Raw genomic sequence first — 7,113 nt, 5'->3', positions numbered from 1 at the left:
CAGGGAGGTGTGGTTGATTGGTGCGGGTGTCTCGGAGATGTTCCCTAAAGCGCTCTGCTAGGAGGCGTCCAGCCTCCCCAATGTAGAGGAGACCGCATTGGGAGCAACGGATACAATAAATGATATTGGTGGATGTGCAGGTAAAACTTTGATCGACGTGGAAGGCTCTTTTAGGGCCTTGGCTGGAGGTGAGGGAGGAGGTGTGGGCGCAGGTTTTGCAATTCCTGCAGTGGCAGGGGAAGGTGCCAGGATGGGAGGGTGGGTTGTAGGCGGGCCTGGACCTGACCAGGTAGTCACGGAGGGAACAGTCTTTGTGGAAGGCAGAAAGGGGTGGGGACGGAAATATATCCCAGGTGGTGGGGTCTGTTTGGAGATGGCGGAAATGTCGACGGATGATTTGGTTTATGCAAAGGCTGGTAGGGTGGAAGGTGAGCACCAGGGGCGTTCTGTCCTTGTTATGGTTGGAAGGGTGGGGTCTAAGGGTGGAGGTGCGGGATGTGGACGAGATGCGTTGGCGGGCATCTTTAACCACGTGGGATGGGAAATTGCGGTCTCTAAAGGAGGCCATCTGGTGTGTTCTGTGGTGGAACTGGTCCTCCTGGGAGCAGATACGGCGGAGGCAGAGGAATTGGGAATACGGGATGCCATTTTTGCAAGAGGTAGGGTGCCCCCACAACCCACCCTCCAATCCTGGCACCTTCCTCTGCCACCACAGGAATTGTAAAACCTGCATCCACATCTCCTCCCTCGCCTCCATCCAAGGCCCGAAAGGATCCTTCCACATCCATCAAAGTGTTACCTGCACATCCACCAATATCATTTATTGTATCCGTTGCTCCCGATGCGGTCTCCTCTACATTGGGGAGACTGGACGCCTCCTAGCAGAGCGCTTTAGGGAACATCTCCATTTGTGATTGTGATGGAGTATAAGCCTGTGAGAGGGTCAGTGCACAGGTGTGATTGTGGGGAGTGTGTGTATGAGAGAAAGCATGTGTATGACAAAGGGTCTGCGTGAGTACATAAAAGTGTGGGTGTGTGTGTGTGTGAGAATGTGTGAGAGAGAGAGTGTGTATAGTGTAGTGGGGTCACCTGTAGTGTGACATGAACCCAAGGTCCCAGTTCAGGCCAACCCCATGGGTGCCAAACTTGGTGATCAGCCTCTGCTCAGCCACTTTGCGTTGTTGCCTATCCCGAAGTCCGCCTTGGAGGACGGTCACCCAAAGGTCCAAGGTCGAATGTCCCAGACCACTAACGTGTTCCCCGACTGGAGGGAACACTCGTCTGATGATTGTTGTGCAGTGTCCATCCATCCGTTGCCGTAGTCTCGGCTTGGTCTCGCCAGGTACCATGCCTCAAGGAATCCTTGCCTGCAGCGTATGAGATGGACAACGTTGGCCGAGTCACATGAGTACCTGCCGCATACATGGTGGGTAGTGTCCCCACATGTAATGGTGGTATCCATGTCGACACTCTGACACATGTTGCAGTGGTTGCCGTGGCAGGGTTGTGTGGTGTCCTGAAGGCTGGGCAGTTTGCTGCGAACAATCATTTGTTTAAGGTTTGGTGATTGTTTAAAGGCAAGAAGTGGGGGCATAGGGAAGGTCTTTGTGAGGTGCTCATGCTAACCGATAATGTCTTGCAGACTGCAAAGAACATGCGTGGTTTTTCAGCTCCCAGGAAGTACTGAACAACGAAGGGTACCCTGTTGGTTGCAACCATGTCTGTCTCCTGAGGAGTTCATGATGATTTCTCACTGTGGCTTATCAACAACAACGCAGAGTCGACAAACAGAGGCTGGTAGCCAAGTTTGGTACCCATGAGGATGGCCACAATCAGGACCTTGGATTCATGTCACACTACAGGTGACCCCACTACACTATACTCACTCACACACACACATACCCTCTCACAGGCTTATACTCCCATCACACTCTCACTTTACCAAGCTTGCACACATGCAAACACACCCTCTCACATACAGTCACACTCTCTCTCACACACACTCACATGCACATTCTTTCTCTCTCTCTCATACACACACATACACATATAAGTCTATGGGGTGAATTTGTATTTGTAGGTATATTCTATTTTGCTAAAAAAATGCACAATCTGCAGGCAATCAATACACGTAATATTTTGTAAATTCCACTTTGGAAATAGAACCAGTCTGACTCAATTTTGACATACAGACAGACTCTAACCTAACACCTTTAATGCATTAGCTGAGCTGAGATGTTAACTTAAGGTTTTGTAAAAAAAAGGTATCTCGAGAATGTGACTTAAGTTCTGGGATTTACATATTAATGAACCAAAACCTGCAACCCATTCTAAAAGATGGAAGACTTAACAACAATCTAGGTTTGTTCAATATATCATTTCAGTTGCACAACACTGTAATCTTCTGCTATAGTGTCTTATGGTCCTGCTCCACAACTACCTGATGAAGGAGCAGCGTTCTGAAAGCTAGTGCTCCCACATAAGCCTGTTGGACTATAATCTGGTGTTGTGTGATTTTTAAACTTTGTCCATCCCAGTCCAACATCAGCTCCTCCACATCGTAAGTGGAGCTTATTATTGCAGCCATTAATTTGAAAATTATACCTGTGGTAGAATGAGAAAGTGTAATTGCTAATGTGTCATCACTTGGATAAAGGTGTTCAGTGGCATGAGTAAATGCAGAAATAGAACACAGTCATGAATGTTTGCATGGTTATAGTCAAGGTAATGTATATGTATTGTAGTGTACTAACAGAGTAAGATTAAGGGTTTAATATGAAGCCATTTTGTATATTGATGGCTTTTTTTAAAAAAGGGGGAAGGTGTGACGATGCTGTCATTTTAAAAAAGGCTATTTGGTCCAGGGCTTTTTTTGAAGAGAGGTTGTAAAGGCAGAGGTGCCGAAGTGACTACAGGAGTCAACCTAAGTCAACAATCAGAGGAGGTTTTTTTTTAAAAAAGTTGTGCAATGGAAGGGGAGTGGCCTGTGCTCCCAGTTCAGGTTTTCTAGTTTCTTTTTAGCTGTAGCAGTCACAAGATGTTAGAGTCCAGAAGTGTTGTAAGCTTCAGTAAACGATTCCTGACTGACCTCCTCTGAAATCTCTCTGTTGTTCCCTCCTGCCAGTAAGAATCTGTGTTTGAATTAACTTTTTTTGTCAAGGGGAGTGTTTATGGGCTGTTACTATAATAGTGGAACAGTTAGTTACTGTATCGAGTAGTCAGTTAAGTTTTACAATAGTTAAGTTATTCCAAATTCACATTCTTTTGTTTGTGTTTGAACTGTAGTGTTGAAATAAATTCTGTTTTGCTTAAAGCCAAATGGTTTGACCAGCTGCATCAGTCCACTTCATATCGACCTTTAAAATAAGAAAAACTTTGGGTGCAGGCTACCTTCTTAAAATATTCTGAGGGGATCTAGCCTGGTGTGCATCACTGGTGAAAGGAGGAGAGGGAGAGAGAGAGAGAGAGAGAGAGACAGAGAGAGAATGGAATACCAGAGCTCAGAATCCTGACAACTGAAGACATGACCACTAACAGCAGAATGAAGAAAATCACAGCATCAAAGAGATTCATGTATTTATTTAACACACAAACATACTTTATAACCATTTAAATGAGAATGTTGATTAGGGAGGAGATCGTCACTGAGTAGAACCTATTTCTGGTCTGTCCTTTAGGTTAATTGAAAGATTGACAAACCGGTTCCATTCAAACTGAATTAACTACGTGTGACATAACCTCTCAAACTAATACTCAAATCAATAACCTTTCAAACAGTTGCAGTCCAGTTAGTCAAGAAGAACAACAAATATTAATATCCGGTATAAAAATATAGATCACACACTGTCTTCACCTAAAAGGGAAACTTTGGCAAATTGACCCTTTCTGCTTTGTCACGTCTAACGTAAAACAGTGAAGAAGGTGGCAGTCTCTGTGTGTAATGGAGGAGTTTGCCCCTGTTCATCCCCCATCTTCCCCCCACACCCCCAAGCTTCATGTCAAAATGTGATTGAATATCAAGGAGGAAAGGGACAGTGCACAGTGACCAATCGCAGCTCCCACTGGGAGGCAAGAATGTAGTGGGATCAAGACCACTAACCCCAACCTGATCCTGTCCTCGTCTAAAATCACCAAGTTGTGGAGGTGGAGGTGTTGGACTGGGGTAGACAAAGTTAAAAAATCACACAAGACCAGGTTATAATCCAACAACTTTATTTGGAAGCACTAGCTTTTGGGGCGTGCTCTCCCATCTGGTAACTGTTACCGGATGAGGGAGCAGCGCTCTGAAAGCTAACACTTCCGAATAAAGCTGTTAGGCTATAACCTGGTGTTGTGTGATTTTTAACTAAGATCACTGAGCTAATACAGCAGAAAGGAATCCATGCTGCAGCTCCATTCTCCTGACCTATAGCATGACACCTGCCACTTCATTTCCCTCAAACGCACATCCCAATTTACTAGTGAAATAATGCATTGAGTCCACTTCCACCACACTCACAGGCAGTGTGATCCCAGGCCATGAGCACTTACTGCACAGGACACTGTGTCCTCATAAACTCGCCCTTATCCCGCATACACATTGCCCATAACCTTAAACCTATGTCCACCTAGTCCTTGTACCATCAGCCTCTCTTTGTCCCTTTATATAATGATGGATGCTACGATTGAATCTCCCCTCAATCACTTTTGTTCCAGAGATAACAGCCTCAGCTTCTCCAATCAGAACTTGTAATTAAAATCCCTTCTGCATGCCACCATTCTAGCAACTGGACTCTCAAGAATCCTCACATCCCAATATACCTCTTCACTGTCCAATTTATCTGTTGCCTTTTTCAAAGCAGAAAACACATTCTGTGCCACATTACTCAATCTGCTTCCATGTGAACCTTCGGCATTAGCTCACCTAGTGTTACTGGACTGCAGTGAAGGCTGGGGGACAGCAGCCCAGTTTATCATCCCGATTCGAGGTCGAATGAATTGTTCCTATTTAAGATCAGCAAGCCAGCACTGACTGGGATGAAATAGGATGTCTTCCTGTTTGATGCCACACCATTCCACACATGTTCTCCCTCCCCAACCCCCTCCCCTAAAATCAGTATTTTGAAGGAATCCACTTGTGTCGTGTATCACGGTCAGTGTACCTTTAAGAGAAACGCATGATATTACTACATCATAGCATGTGACCTAAGGGTATAAAGGTTTCAGACTCCATCTTACCCCAAGCCCACTTGAAGTATGGGATTCTACTGGAAGCATGCTGCTCTTAATGTAACTTAATAGCTTAGAGTTACCCAGACACTTGTGTCAGAAGAATGCAATGCTTGTGTGTAACATAATGTTGGACACAATGTTTACCAGTTCAGAATGAAAGAAATGACCGATGAGAGGGCAGATAGAGAACTACCAAAGCTGTGCAATGGGCAAACACTGCGAGTTAGCAATACAAATCCAAACACTCAGATACCAGCAATGAGCTCCTAATATCATCACTTTATCGTACAACGTGACCTGAAGGCATACTGAGTGTGAGACATAACGCAACACCATCGACAATGTTCTGCACAAAGGTCTAGTCAGAAGGCTCGGAGCTCGGAATTGTGCAGATTGTAAATCTGATGGGAAACAGCTCCTCCAGCTTGGACCAGTAATTCCTTACTGTGGTACCATACTGTATATAGCACACAGATCCACAGTCTCTCCTGAATTACAGAAATACATCCTTCACAAATATTGAAAAGCTGGATATTTTGGAATTAAAAAGACAACATTCGTATAATAGTCAACTTGAGAAAAATTCGTAATATACATGAATTTTCGATCCCATTTTTAAAAACACATGGAAATAAACAAATTGCAAAATAGTCATTAAGTAAAAATCTGTCATTGAGACATACAGCACAGAAACAGAACCCTTCAGTGCAACCAGTCCATGCTGAACATAATCTCAAACTAAACTAGTCCCACCTGTCTGCTCCTGGCCCATATCCCTCCAAATCTTTCCTATTTATGTACTTATCCAAATGTCTCTTAAACTGTACCCAGATCCACCACTTCCTCAGGAAGTTCATTCCACATGTGAACAACCATCTGTGTAAGAGTTGCCCCTCATGTCTTTTTTAAATCTCTCCCCTCTCACCTTAAAAATGTGACCCCTAGTCTGGGTATCTCCATTCCTAGGGAAAAGATAACGACCACTAATTCGATCTGTACCTTCATTGTATTATAACTTTCTCCATTCTGACATTTTACCAGATTTGTGTTTTTTGGTCCAGAACAGAAAGCATTTGCATTATCTTTGGCTTAGTCAATGACAACAAGCTTCTGTTCACCAACATCTCTGTTCATTCAACTCACTGGACCATGCATAAAAATAGACCCCTCTCCTTCCTACACTGATTATATACCCCAACCATCTTTCAGTCAGTGCAGTACATGTGCTCAATTTCATTTTTCCATTTAAAAAGGTACCTGGAAAGAATTAAATTCAAATTACTGGAGATGGAATCCTATGTTTCCTAAAACAGGTGTCTGTGTTTCCTAAAACAGGTGTCTGTGTTTCCCAGGCAACAATCTGTGATGTAGATAGTACCTTCTTTTACCCCAGAAGGTGGGTCAACTGTTTGACGGATCTGCCCTCTTCTGTCCTACACACCCTGATGCTGCTTCCAACTCGGTCTTTGCCTCTTCCAATCTTGTTGTGTCTGTTATCCAGGTTCTTCTGCATCTGTAATCACCAATAATATACATACACTAGAAAAACGTAAGGTGCAAAATGAAGGAGGAACTGTAGGACAGGTAAAAGTGGTTCGTAAGATAACTAGAGAAGTTACAGAGCACCAAGAACCGACTAGAGAGTTCAGGGGATGGGAAGTGTGCTGTGCGATTCTCTGGGAGCAGGTCTAAACTTATGTGAGGGTCAGTGTCAGTCACTTCTGAGAGTCTGATGTTAATGAAGTGGGGGATCCATGAATACAAACCCACAGCTGATGTTAAGTTCAAGCACATGGTTCCCAATGGTTGGAGTCTACAGCACAATGAAGCAATCACTGGAAGAGTCAGGAAGATCTAGTGTCAAAGATGTCACAAGGGCAGCACAATATGGTCTTCAGGATC

This window comes from Chiloscyllium plagiosum, chromosome 30 (assembly GCF_004010195.1).
Source record: "Chiloscyllium plagiosum isolate BGI_BamShark_2017 chromosome 30, ASM401019v2, whole genome shotgun sequence".
Classification (NCBI taxonomy): domain Eukaryota; kingdom Metazoa; phylum Chordata; class Chondrichthyes; order Orectolobiformes; family Hemiscylliidae; genus Chiloscyllium; species Chiloscyllium plagiosum.
The sequence above is the reverse complement of the archived record's forward strand: the minus strand, read 5'-3'. Positions refer to the sequence as shown.